At 31.3% G+C, this 15304-nt stretch overlaps 1 long non-coding RNA gene across 1 annotated transcript; it reads left to right on the plus strand.

Moving 5' to 3' along the window:
- The first annotated feature begins 385 nt into the window (after nucleotides 1-385).
- LOC132748730 (uncharacterized) lies at nucleotides 386-8480 on the plus strand. The gene is made up of 4 exons (XR_009628310.1): nucleotides 386-466; nucleotides 5255-5315; nucleotides 7321-7458; nucleotides 8413-8480. It is a non-coding gene; the product is annotated as an uncharacterized LOC132748730 (long non-coding RNA).
- The last annotated feature ends 6824 nt before the right edge of the window (nucleotides 8481-15304 follow it).

Consider the following 15304-nt stretch of genomic DNA (forward strand, 5'->3'; position numbering starts at 1 on the left):
TCAATGGATTGACATAGAGTCAACGGCTTTTCTGCGTCGGTTACACGTTACCTTTAGACTTGAGGCAATTTTAGCCCCCTCACAAGTCCAAAACTTTCTTGGCGATGCGGGGGCTACTGTCCCCTTCAAAGACCCAAACAGAAGGGGCATATCCCCCCTCTGGCATCCCCTTGTTGAACCATTTTTATAGGAGGTGGCGCCAAAATAGTATAAATGAGCATTGTTATTTACTATTTTGTTAATATGCTGTTTTAGTATAATTGCATTTAAACGTTTAAAGAAATTGCTCATATCTCGCTTCTTGGATTTGTTTAAACAAATAAAAAAGGCTAACTGTTTGTTAACGTAAATTTACGACTACGGTCATGTGACTGTTTTGCAAAGCCACAAGCTACATTACACATAAATACGGGCAATCACGCTCAGATAACATTTCGATTCCTGAGTGGGAAAAGACATAATCATGGTTAGTAACTCGTCTTTTATTTTATTTTTAGTTATTGATTTATTAATATGAATTATTTACATCCTCTATTTTGATAAATTTTCAGTCGTGTATTTCTTTCTTTTCTTTTTCGTCTCGATCAATATTTTTTTCTGTACATATCACATCATATTCATCAGCTTAAATATCCGTATTTGTATAACACAATGTATTACTATTTCTGGTAGTTATGCGTAAAAAATAATGCGTTCTTTTCGAAATTTAGTACCATTTATTGTGGTTATTCTTTATTTCATTTATCGGACATTATAAATTTGCGCTTGTTTAACCCTTATTATAGAATCTGTTTCTTTGAAATAAATTTATAATGTAAGATTATCAAATATCTAAGAGTTGGATTTAACATTTGTTAAAGATTTTAAAATGTTTGACTGCTTTCCGAATAATGCGCTCCGTACACGTTTCATACCAGTTGTTACAAAAAAGTAAGTTAAATATGCGTCCTCAGTTTTCATACTTAGATAAATATCTTTTTTTTTTAATTTAAACACAAAGCTATGATGAGACTTTTTAAAAACGATACAATAAATAGGAAAGGAATTTTAATTGATGGAAAACTAATAAATAAGAAGAAAAACTCTAGTGACTGATAAATTATCATCATTGAGTTGTTGTTTTTTTTATTGTTTTTTTATTTTTTGTTGTTTTTCTTTTGTATTTTATATGAATTACACATCATAAACATCTTCCAAAAGAAATAAATTAAATATATTGCCGATAGAAATACTAGTACTACATTATTTTGTCTCTTTCTAATGAAAATATTTCTTAACTGCTCACGGTACATAAGCAAACTGATGTTTTATCCTTTTAATTCTGATAAACCACTTGGAAGAAATTTATTGTTTTAATCAGTTATGATCGATATGTATTTCACAGATATCAATCGTTTGGAAAACATTTTTATAACTTCTACATTAATACCAGCCTAATGCAATGTTTGTAAAACAAGGCTATCAAATATTTTGGAAACTGGAAATTAAAGTTAAATCTTATAGGAACAAACGGCACATATCATAACTTACCAAATACTTGATTGTTTCATGACTTTACATAAACACGTTGCTATGACCTTGTACTATCATTTTATTTATTTAAAAATAAGGACATTTGACATAATAGCGTTTCGTATGAAAATTAAGATAATGAGAGACATAAATAGGGATCTTAAGATAGCTTAACAGACTTTAACTCGCAACAATGGTAAGTCTCATTTTTTTTTCAATAATATTGCTTGCAACTTGACGGTTGATACTAGTTTTCTTTTTTTTTATATATAATTTCATTATTCATTAAGTTGTTTTGTATAAGGAGTTCGTAAAATCGCTTTATGCTTCCTAGGTGCGTGTTAGATGTTGCACCTTTACATTATCACCCATTCAACCGAGTGTGCTTTTTCCCTATACTATTGATGTTTCTATTGCTTTAGAGGAATAACCACTTTTCCGGGTATTTATATATCTCAATTAAAGCGTTTATGTATATGTTAGTGTTCATCCGTGCTGTTCTACAGAAATTAGAAACTTCGACGGGAGCGATAGCGACAGGAGAATGCTTCAAATTTCTGTAGAACAGCACGGATGAATATTAAAATATTTAGTGTCAAACTTTTTTTGGCCTCATAATCACTCACTTTATTACGTCACTATGCCGTTCTTTGAAGTACTATGAAAAACAGAAATCAACTATGAACGGAATTCGATATAGAATCGACTTCTGTGCTTCTATGAAAATTAACGCACATAATCTTTAAGAAATACAGCGTTTTCATTGGATGACAAATAAAGTTGGACACTCAACTTTTCAAGCGAATTGGTCTATAATTGAAAATAGTAATGCTAACAAAATTATGTTGATAGTATAAAGTATCATATGTAATATCAAACCATGAAATAATCTTATATAGATGTTGCTGATAGAAAAGATATACATAATAAAAAATACGACAATTCTTTGAACAGCAGATGATAAATCATTCTAGAATGATATATTATTATTCATTATATCAATGTGTAAATGAAGCCACTAAGAACTGTATCAACAATTTTTCAAGACACATTTTATAGAATAATTATCCAAATGATTTATTTCTATTGTTTTTGCATGCAATCAATTTTGAAATATTTATAGAAAATGTGCCAATTGTAGACCAATTCACAAAATATAAAGTCAAAGTTAGTATATTATAAATTTCTAAATAGATCATTTTTACTCCAGGTAAGAAATAACAAGGTTGAATCAAGCGTTTAAACTCATAGTAAGAAGTACGTTCTTTATTAAAGGGAAACACAGGCAAATTTTTCATTTCTTCTTTTTGAATTTTTCATCCATTATTCTGCAAACGTCTTAAAATTAATACACTGGACAGTAACAGGAACAAAAATTTTCTGCTTATAAAGAATAAAATGGTGGTTTCCTAACTTTGCCCACGTGGGTCAGGTTAGAGTGTTTACGATTTCACAATAGTTGTCTCAGTGAACTCTAGAAACGTTAAAGAACATATGAAATGAATGGCTTAGACTTGTTTGAATGGTACAATATCCACAATATCTGTTATTGTAACATCCAGGGTTTGTTCAAGTCACATGGCTAGTTTAAAAACTACTCAGGGATTCTGTCGGCGTCTAGATTTTTGTCAACATATATGGGTGTATTTACGCTTTAACCCAAAATATATAGAATTTATAAAGGAAATCATGCTGGGAATTTCCAAATTGTCATTTTAGCGTGATTTGAGTACATAAGATCATTTTGATATGTGTTTCATAAATTTACCTGAGTATCCCTTTAACATTTAAAGTTTGATATCAGGGCTCTTATACATAGATGTTGCAATAATACTTTGATTATTTATACACATGGAAATAATAAGCTCAACAACCCTGACTATGATTCAGGCTTTGTTCATCGTTAAAGTGTTTTTACGTATCATGTGACTGTTAAGAGGTCAACGTGAAAATATATAACACACTTTACCTCAGAAAACAAAACATTTAAGATTTAACCGTTGTCTTAGAAGAGCTTCATATTGAATTATTATAATGGTTTACAACGTTTTTTCTTATATCTTATGCCTGGTGGCGACTACATGATATGCCACGAGAATCGATTACATAGCAAAGTGTCTCATTTCTTGGTGAATTTCTCGCGCACAGTAGAAATATTCAATAATTTCATTTTCATTAAATGTTTAGACATATCATGCAAATCATTTGTCAATTATCTCATTCCTTTTGAATATGTTTGAGAAACTAGGTGCAGGTAGTAACGTTACATCGAAAACCCTTTTCTGTAAACAAATATTGGTACAAACATTACCAGTAAATGAACATATTATCGGATGGATAAATGTTTGCCACTTGTTCTATAGCAATTAGAATGGTATTATGGTTCCTTTCTACAATTACTACGGACTTAGTGTAAAGGGGATTAACTCGAGACTACCAAAATGGGTGTTTTAAATGTTATTCTGATGGCAGAGTACATCAATTTTATTTATGGCATTTGTATCGCGTTGATTGGTCACTACCCCCCCCCCCTCACCCACTCTACAACCCTCCTACCTCTCAAAACCATGTAAACTGCAGTATTTTTCATTTGAAACATGTTTTAATATTTGGTATATGCTTTTAATTCAATTACTTTCATTTCCAACAAAAAATAACAAAATGATACATGTATATAAATATTTAGTAAAGGTATGCAACTCGCCACTCATTGTTCAGCACTCATCTTAATATGAATTCCATAACTCCAACATTTTTTCACCAATTTTCAATGTCTTGGTACCAAATGGTAGGGAATTGATTACTCTTAAAGGACATAAAGCTGTCATTACAATCATTTCATGTTATAAGAAGATATGTAATCTCGAAGTCACCGCAAGTGTAACTCGACGGGGACCTGACCGCTGGGTTTTTGTCAAAATTACCCAACTAAACGTCAGTTTATTCGAAATGAATGAATAGTTTTTGTATTGCGCATATAAATATGATAAAATTATATTATTTTTTGTAATAACTGTTAAATCTGTTAAATCAAAACATCATATGCATAAGTGTTAAAAACTATAGCGTGATGAAAATGTTGTTTTTTATTGCTTGCGGACCTCATCAACCTTTGATTATCTCATTTAAAACTTCAACGGTAACATATCCGTTGTAGACTTCAGTACGTTATTGCCTTCATACTACGATAATAGCAATATGATGTATTGCAAAACCTTTCATGTGTTTATTTGTTGCATTATCTCTGCAATTTCCTTAGATAAATAAACTACAGCAGGTTATTTGTAAATAAAGAAGAAATAGTATTAAAATGTAAACTTTGATATAAAGGATACTAAGTGAATGTGGGCATAATACCATATTTATTGGACAATCTGAATAAAATCAAATTATGCAAGCCGTTGTCGAGCTAAATATTGTTGTTATTCAACGAGTGCAATCAATAAAGTATTCAATTTACAAAAATAAAATATTATATTTATCACATTCCCTAGAGAAGAACTGTTGACAGTGAAAAAAGCACGCTTTCCTGGACGCGTATATAATGTAAAAATCTGAAAACAAACGTAAGCATTCAGCGCTTCTGTTCACCATGTTTGTGGAACAAAATGAAATTACATCAAAATACGTGCACGGCCGTGCAATACCCTTTTGAGGAGTCCAAAAAGCACCATTGGTAAGTGATCAATTGAGAAATTAAATACTGCGATATGTAAACATTTCACTGTTTCCTGTTTTTCAGAAGCACTTCATCCTCACAACAGTCATCGTATTAGTATGTTTGTTGCACTTTTCAAGAGCAGGTATTTGTATGCATAGAATGGTATATTTATCTATTACCACTCACTTATTGTAATGTAAATGTCCAATATGTCACTGGTTATTCATACTGTTAATGCAAGTGATACCCGTGACAAATATTCGTACTGTAACACAGGTAACAGTACTTTATGACAGTATAAAATCTGATTATGTGTTTAATTTGCTGAAGAAAATGAAATAAATTGTTGCCATTTTTCTCGATGAAGCCTTTTATTTTCACCATGAAGGCGCCTATGACACCTATGAATTAGTTGTATGCATCTAGAGTGCTTTTCACGTGTAAAATATATTTTATTAGAACAGTTAAAAAATCAATATCTGTTTTCATCGGAAGCAAAGGTATTGCATTGGAATAAGTTTGTGCAAGAACAGAACTAGCATGCAACAAAGGAATATTTAACAAATTTAATCAGTAAAACATGACAAGTGTGTTAGACAGATGAAGGATGTCATTGCAATTTTCGTAAGTGCACATTGTCAAAAATCATGTAAAGAACACTCTGGATAGGATCAGATTTCAGAGATCATAACCGTATAAATAAGTTTGTGTTTTGTTTTCTAAATAAAACACTGCTTGTTGTATGTTTATGACTGGTAGATATAATAATTTACTTATAATAAAAATAACTTCTCATAACTTACAATTTGCAAGGTAAGGGCAGTTGAGTTATTGTTATTATTCAATTTGTAACAGTTAGATTTAGTTGAAATTTTCAAATCGTTACAGCAATTGTTCAATGTGATAAAATAGATAAAAATAATAAAGTATCGGGTAACAGTATTGTCCTCGGGGTATTTTGACTGTTACCAACAAACCTAGTATGTGTTTATGTAGTATTACTTTCAGCTTTAATTAATGTTTTATGTTTAATAAAGTTTCACTGTATAAATGCCATTTTCGGACCGGAAATATTATCTTATCAAGGGGCAGGATGTGAAGTGAATGAATACTTGGTTCAAGCGAGTATATTGGTTGCAAACTTGACAAAATGGCTATCGAGTCACAATTTTGACAGCATTTGTACATATTTTCTCAAGGTAAGTTGGTTTGTATGTTATTTTGAAATTCTTAAATATGCCTATTCCTGAAGGCCATGTCTGTAGCACATTCGGTTTCCTAGTTTTTGATTTACCGAAGTTATTGAAGATATAAACGCGTTGTGTACATAATTTGAAATTTCACAAGTGGATTGCTCATTTATTTACATCTGTGAGCACAAAATCGGGGCATGGAGTGGTCGTACCAATTAATGTTGATTATTGACAATTTTAAGAAATAAATCTCTAAAAAAGTAAGTGCCATACAAAAAAAAACTTTTTTAAAAACATAATAAATAGCACAAATTTCAACTTATGTCACTAAAATATCTGTAATATAAAGATGATATTCGTTGAATCCTTTGGCAGTTTTATATCCGAAGAATAAGTTTGCAGCCAGAAATGCTTGAAGTGCAAGTTTGCGACCGAAATGCGCTTAAACAAGATGATTTTGCGTATTGAAACTTTATTTGGTACATGCAAATTTAAACATTACACAAGATTGACAGATTATATTTCATTTTGTTTTTGGTGATCTTCAAAACTTAAAATTGTGAATAAATGAGTTGGAAATCTGACCAGAATTGTCTTCTGTCAAATCGCAAAATATGTACATGACCAGTTTATGTCTTCAATAACTTCAAATCAGAACCTTGGAAGCTGAAACCAAAACCGAGTGTGTCATAAACATTGACTGAAGGAATGGGCATATTAAAGAATTTATAAAAGAAAATACAAACCCACTTACCATGTGCCGGTGCAGTAAATATTCATGACTCGGTAGCCATTTTGTCAAGTTTTCAAGCAATTTCTTCGCATAAACCAAGTGTGCAACCATTTCACGTCCAGCCCCTTGCAATTGCGATAATTATTTATCATGCACTCTAAAGTAGTTTTTATTATCTTGTTTTTCTTTTCCTAAAGTATTTCTTATAAAAAAAACTTCAGAAAATACCGATACGGCTTGCACTGTAGATGGTAAGCAGTGTAAAGATATTGAGAATGCTTCGTGTGACCAAACACAAAAGAAATGCAAATGCAACAAAGGTTTCCATTTTGAGGCAAGCCTATGCATATTTAGCTCCAGTAAGTGTTTTTAGTTTTAAGACTTATTTAGTTTGTAAAACGTACTCTCTCTTTCATACAGAATATTTTTATTCTCCCAGATAGACAAAGAGATATATATCTGACGCTACTCGTGCTTTCCTCCGTCCGTCTGTCCGGGAAAACACAATGAATTTTAAGTTTCACACACTTTTGCTGAAATAGATGGAAGTCATTTTGACTATTTTTTTACTGTTGTATGTGACAAGATGCCACATAAAGATTAAAGAAAGCAATAAAGTACGTCTGTGCGTAAAAACTTCATATTTCGACGCAACGTAAAGCTAGAACATTCAATCTAAATTTATATATATGATTGCATTTTATTGAGTTATGTACCTAAATACCATAACTTTGCACAATATGTTTAGTTACTTTTTTGCTCAAAAAGTAATGGATGCATCCACTGAATTCTTTGAATTGAAAATAACAGAAACTTAACTCTTGGCAGTCAAATAACCACTTTGCTTTGTTTACATTTTGATAGCTTTTTCGAATAAAAATTTCACTACTGCGATAGTTCCGTACATGTTCTAAATGCATTATTGCAGCATTTAAAAACACATTTAATAATTGCCCACGCTTAATGTGCGTATAAATGAATGACCAAATCAAATAGTATTGTGTAAAAACTTTCATTTCAATATACATAGACATTGCATTTTTGTGCGCTTTGTATCTTTATCATAATCTGTTAACATGATAAAAAGCTTAAATCAAGTGATTTGTATTGTATGGTGAAACGTTGCCAACTTTTTATCGTTTCGTCACCAAAGCGAAATAACGCATTAGGAGTGTCGCTATTTTTTACATTTTATTATAACTATATAATACTATTAGCATATAATGTTGAAAAAAAGTATTGGATTATTTATAATTGTAAAACATTAAAGAATAATTTGAATAAAATACGCTTATTTTATAATATATTTTCAGGTAATACATTCAAAATTGGAGTATTTCCACTTTTGCTTGCTTGTTTTACGACATTTAAATCGATGCTATAAACTCGTATTAGTAAGTAGTTTCTATATTGAATGAAAAAGATTGATAGAAAAAAAATATTCATAGTTACTGTAGATTTTTTTACGTTCTTTTTTATTGATTCAAGACACACACTGAAATACCCCTTACCCCTTGAGTTTTTAATATTAATGAAATATTACTATATTGTTTCTTGATACCTTGTTCATAAGTATCCGTATTTCCGAAAATTTAGATAAATATAACACTTTTTTCAATAAAATGCATAATTTCACATTGTATGTGGAAAAACGTGATCAATTGAATTCTTGATTATTTTCTCTTTACAGGAAACAAAAGTGTCTCCCATAGGTGCATGTTACAGTAACAGTTTGTACGGAAACTTGCATTTATATATGATCAATTTGTAATTATTTTATACATCAAAATACTTATATCATGTAAATCAAATATTATCTTAAACGCTTAACTTAAAAAATATAGCTTTGATTGATATCTGTCGATATTATGCCCGTAATACAAAGATTTTTTGATCACAATGTATTATAACATATTTTAATCTGATTTCATGGTTTTATTGAATGATACAGTAACAAAAATAATTAAAATCCCGACGAGCAATCTATAAACAGATATATACTTTTATATTGGCAACTTAATAGTTTAGTCGTAAATTCAAAAATTTAGACTGAATATCTTTAAGAAGTACCAATTTCTTTGTGGTTATATTTTAACATGTGTGTTTATCCATTCACTTAATAAACAGAATTTACATTTCATTGTGTTATTCTTTTATAGTGAAAAAACACCCTCATTAACTGGTCTAGTAAATATCCTTTTAAAGAGGTTAAGACATCTAATAAATGATCTAATAAAAATATATGATGCCAATAAGATCAGATGCAAAAAAAAACAAAAAACAGTTTAAGCGCATCTAAAACAATTCTGGAAATGAAGAGTCAATAATTGGAAATCAATTTCTCACTGTGATAAGACATGGAATTTTGTAACATCTTCAATTACCCCAGCACATTCTTAAACTGTTTTTAATCTTAAATAAATGCCATGTTTCATATTTCGTAATTAAGCAACGTCGCCCTGTTTATATCATTGATTAGTAACGTATGTTTAGAATTAAGATAAATAAAGTAATCAATACGATGCAATTTTATCATAGTAAACTTGTGAAAGAAATGCCCACATTTTATTTAAGGTCTACTAAATTATCCATTCAAAGTATCGGGTTATAATTCAGATTATTTATGATGAATAATTTGTTCATGAAAGTTATGTTCATGTGTGGTATTTTTTGGTTCTTTAATTTTAATATTTTTCTGATGGGCGGTTCAAGTAATCCTCATATGCTATATGAATATTTCAACTACCCTTAGGATAAGTTGCGCTTTCTTAATTATATTTATACGGTGCTTTGATTTAAATAAACATGTTGTTCCTGTTATCTCGATAAGTCGCTGACATTACTTTAATTGGGAACCATGACACGCAGATTTCCCTTGATATTAAGGTTACTGTTTAACTATTTTAATCTCCGCCCGGTGAAATTGGAGTGGGGTATTATTACCGTCCGTCCATCCATCCTTCTGTTTTCTGAATTTCGTTTCTTTCGCTAGTTCTCTGAAACTAAATGGCGGGATTTCAAACTTGATGAGAACCATCAATACCAAGAGGAGATGCGTATATTGCTGTCTTGTTCCGGGTCCGACCCTTCAACACAGTTTTATGACATTAAATAGTTATGCAGTATGCATTATAAAGCAATAGCCGTTTCCGTGCATATTCTCTGCAACTACTAGCACAAATTCAAAAAACTTTATGGGAACCATCAATACCAAGATGAGTTGAGCATATAGTCATCTAGTCCCTGCCAGACGCTTCAACACAGAGTTATGGCCCTTGATTATTTATGCAGTATGCATATAGAGCAATAGTCGCTTTTTCGCGATATTCTCAGCAAACAACGGGCTGAAATTCAATTAAACTTTATGGGAAATACCTAGAGGAAATGCGCATATCATTGCCTTGTTCAAAACAGAGAGATATGACCCTTGATTAGTTATGTATAAGTATGCATATACAGCAATATTGGTATTTCTTTGCACCAAAACTTTTTTTGGAATTTTGCATCTTATTGGCATGTCCAGATAATACTATTTAACACGGAGTTATGGCCACTGTTATTGTCCTGATTTTGTATAAATGTACAAAGAATATTTCTGTTAAGTATTCGTGATAAAATATATTATTAAAGCCTTATGTGTTAGTAATAAACAAAACTCGGTGGGGTATAAACGGCATTAACTTTATACAGTAAATACCGTCCTTATCATGTTAAAGTTCGTAAAACTCGATTAACAAGAAAGGTACAAATGCCTGGACTTCTATCGTTAATGTTTTTACTTACACATTTTAATCATTCCTTTTCCATGTAATATGTTTTGCATATTCAAAAATAACAATTGACAAGAATGAATATTTAAACCGGACAATATATGTGTTTTGCATTTGTTATGAACTTGCACATTCATTGTGTTTTAAAAAACGAGCCTTGTGTAATAGATCACTGCCTAATTGCAAGTTATGAGTTTTACATTTGCGATAAATCTCTACAGATTTGTAATGAGATGATCAGAAATGCGTTTATTTATAAATTAAACAAAATTGGCATTTAACCTTTTCCTCTGTTGTAACACTTGAAACAAATAAAAGTCCCCCCTCTTGCCTAAACATAAAAGAAATGATGTCAAGTAAATCAATTAAAATTCGTAGAATTCTCTACTGCAAATGTTAGAGAAATGATACAAAATGAAGATATCAATAATGGTCAATCATACGAAAAACACTATCTTATGTGGCTTTCTTCAAAGGTAATCTGGCAAATAAGCAAGCAACAAAAATATCGATGTAATTGAACCAGATATCAAGTGTCCATTGTATACTTTTTCATAAATGATATATCGTTTAATCTTGACAGCTGTTAGCTGAACACATTAAAAGCATTAACACTAACAAAAACGCAATATCTACTAACAGTTCACATTAAATGGGTCAAATTTCTGACGTTGACCTTGCTTCATGTATTTATGAAATACTATATTATGGGGCACTAATGGTTGAATAAAAACTCACATATTTTTACACCGCCGCAAATGACATAAAGTATCCCCGGTCAAATCTTATATGATTATTTTGGTCAATATTTAAAAAGACTATAGTATAGTAAAATAATTTTGAGCATGTCCCTTATGATTTAGATAGTCAGATTATTTGCAATTTTTACTTTCACGAATGGCATAAAAAATTAAAATAATTATTGAAAATCATTGAAAATAAACACGTATTTGTAATTGATTTATTTGTTTCAAACACTCTTCTGCACGTATGTACCGAGTTCCTTGGCCTTCAATCACAAGTATGTCAATTATTCAACGTGCGCGCAACAATTAAGATATTGTGTATATAAATTCATGTCTCCCATGAACAAATATATATCTTAAAGAGTATGTTACCATATATTTAGTGCAAAAAATTATCACTTCGACATGTTTTGTTTGGATAAGCTTCAGAAGAATGATATAACTGTAGTAATTTACAAGTAGCAAATATCATAAATTTAAGGACAACGTATAGCAGCAACCATTAAATGTATTTTGATGACTATTTGATATAATATATTGTGCATTCTATGAAACTTCAAATAATACTTCATTTTTGTGTCATGATAATATTCTATGTAAGAAAGATTTACACCATACTAATGAAGAATCTATGTTACAATGATTAACGTTTGCGAACTAGATGTATATAATGGCATGATTCTAAGTGTTACAAAAGTGTTACCAACTCTTGAAAATTTATTAAAGTTGAACATGCTATGACTACTATTGTTTAAAAAACATAAATGTTCGATTAAGTTTAAATTTCAACAAATGAAAAAAATTACTTTTAGCTAATCTGGACCAAAATATGTATACTCGTTTAGAGATTTTAAAAGAACAAGAATTGTTACATAGTAACCAACGTCCCTCGCCTTAGGGAAATTTTTCATGGGGCACAAAATTGTGCTTTTTCAAAACATATAGGTACGGATCTTGACTTTAACTGCAAAATGTTAGTTCTGCACATGAAAGTAACAATAAATTCGATAAAAAATATAATGAAATAACTCCTGTGTATGTGTCAATAAAAATACATATGTATACTTGTTATCTAAAAGCCGCAAATGTGACATATACAAAAGGTATGTGGGAATTTCAACAATAACATTTAATTTGCGTGGACCTGACTTGGCATCATACCCTGTAACAGACTATTTAAGGCTTTAACCCCCAAGTCTGACCTTGACCTTTGATGTATAGGTGCAGCGCTTGACATGTTGGTTTATTATTGTTAACATTTGGGCCATTTGTGCCAAGTTATTTTAAAATCTCTTGATTGATGAAAAAGTTATATACCGTACACAAAATACACCCACAAATGGACCATGTTAAGCTTCGCCACTCAAGTGTGACCTTGACATTAAATGTAGGATTTCTGGCTGTTCCATATGACACGTGGTCCTATTATAGACAACATTTTTGCTAAGTAATTTCAAAATCTCTTAAGCAATAAAAAAATTATGAACTGCACACAAAATATACCCTTATAGACCATGTTAAGCTTTGGCCTCTAGGTGTGGCCTTGGCCTTAGAGATAGGTGTTCGGGTGTTGTACATGACACATCGTCTTATTATTGTAACATTTTATGCCAAGTATCTTCAAAAACCTCTTGATGGATGTGAAAGTTAAACAGTGGAAACAAAATACACCCTATAACATTTTATCTTTGACCTCGAACTGTGACCTTGAACTTTAAGTTATGTGACTGGTTTTTGCACGTGACACATTGTCTTATTGTTTTTAACATTTGTGCCAAATAATTTTCAAAATCCCTTGATCTAAGGTGATCTATGGTCCGGACACACAATTTACTCTGTCAAAGACTTTTTTAATCTTTGTCTTTCAACTATGACCTTGACCTTGAAGATAGGTGTCTGGTTTTTAAACATGACACATCGGCTCATTATTTTGAACATTTGTGCCAAGTATTTTTCAAAATCCCCTCATGTATAAGAAAGTTATGGACCTGACACGTCATATACCATCAAATCCTTAAATCACCAAGCGTGGCGTTGACCTTGAAGGTATGGGTCCAGTTGTTGCGCCTGACACAACAAACATGTGTGCCAAATTATTCTAAATTGCTTTGATAAATGATATAGTTATGGACGGACATGAAATTGTGACGGACGGACTGGCGTACGTCCGGACGGACAGACGGACGGAGCCTATTTCTAAATCCTCCTTTTTCTTCGAAAAGGCGGGAGACAAAAATTGCCTCAATGTGTGCCTTTTACGTAATTTTCAATCAGATCCTAAATGATATCTACTTTGATGCAGTTATGCATTCAGATGTTCATTTATGAAACAGACCTGTATTTTACATACAAAATAGTAAACACTTACCCTACTTTCACTTTGTATTTTCGAAGCGAGTTAGGTAAACAAGAACAACATGCGAATGAAACTGATATTGTTTAAAAACGTCAGTCTCAAACCGAGTCACAAATGTTAAACCCACAATCTTTTACCTCTGCCTGCTTCCTACGATGACTGCCCGAATAATTCCATTAAATACAACAAATATCCATAAAAAGGTCTGAAACGTCGCGCATTTCCTGCTCTAGGTCAGCCATCTTGTTTTGTTACTACTTTTAGCACAGTCAGTGCTCTACAGTCGGTAATTACAAATAAAATCAAAGCACAGAAGGCGCTGAATTTGTTTGGGTCTCAGAATGTCAGAAAGGTGAAGGTTGTGAGATTATAAACCAATTTGTTTGTAAAGTGTCACCAAATTCTGTTTCCAGTGTTATAACTATAGTAAATTGGCTATAAGACTAATTGCAACACTGATATTCAATTCAATGTTTATTTGGCTTAATCAATAATAATTAAAATAAACATGAGTTGCCTGAAATGGGATTTGAACTCCGGACCTCTCGCTTCTTAAGCGAGCGAGTAAACCTCTCGACCACGGGGAGTTATAAGATAACAGCCTGAAAAATACCATATTATTCTTAATAGTTTGAGTTTGTAACCCTTATTAATTTCGATATATTTGTTCACGGTATAACACTGAAGTAAATAATCATGGAGCTAAATATAAGCATGTATATCTATAAGAATTACACAATATTAAAAAATCTTCAACCAATCGGGAATTATTTTTTCGTTACGAAAATTAATGCGCCTGTCATTTGACAATCTTGACACAGTGATCTCCTCTTAATTTTCGGCGTTAATATACATATGAAGGGAAGTAACCGCTTCGAGGAGTTTAGACTACTTTCGGCATTTGCAAATAAGAACAACAGGGTCTGAAATTTCGCTACCATTATTTGTTTTGGTCTGACGACCCAAACAAATAAAAACCGCTGGTAAACGAATTTTTCGCCTTAGGATTAATTAAAGTTAAGGAATTTCTTGCCTAAGGAATTCACTTAAGGGATTTTTTACTTCAAAGTTAAGGGGAATTTTTACCTTAGGGAGTTTTCTTCTAGATAAGGAAATTTTTTCCTTAGAAACTAAGGAGCTTTATGAATACGGGCCCCTGGTCTATAATTTGAGGAAAATATTACCAAAAAATGCAGTTCTTGAAATACTATCTGAGTAAAATTTTACAGATTGCATTTTATTCAATTAACTTTGGTTCATTCTTCGTTCTCACTCGTAAATTTTTACTGTGGTGTCTCTAAAACTGCGTATGAAAAAAAACACATCCAAACAA

This window comes from Ruditapes philippinarum, unplaced genomic scaffold, assembly GCF_026571515.1.
Source record: "Ruditapes philippinarum isolate M1 unplaced genomic scaffold, ASM2657151v2 ctg12614_1_1_1_1, whole genome shotgun sequence".
NCBI lineage: Eukaryota > Metazoa > Mollusca > Bivalvia > Venerida > Veneridae > Ruditapes > Ruditapes philippinarum.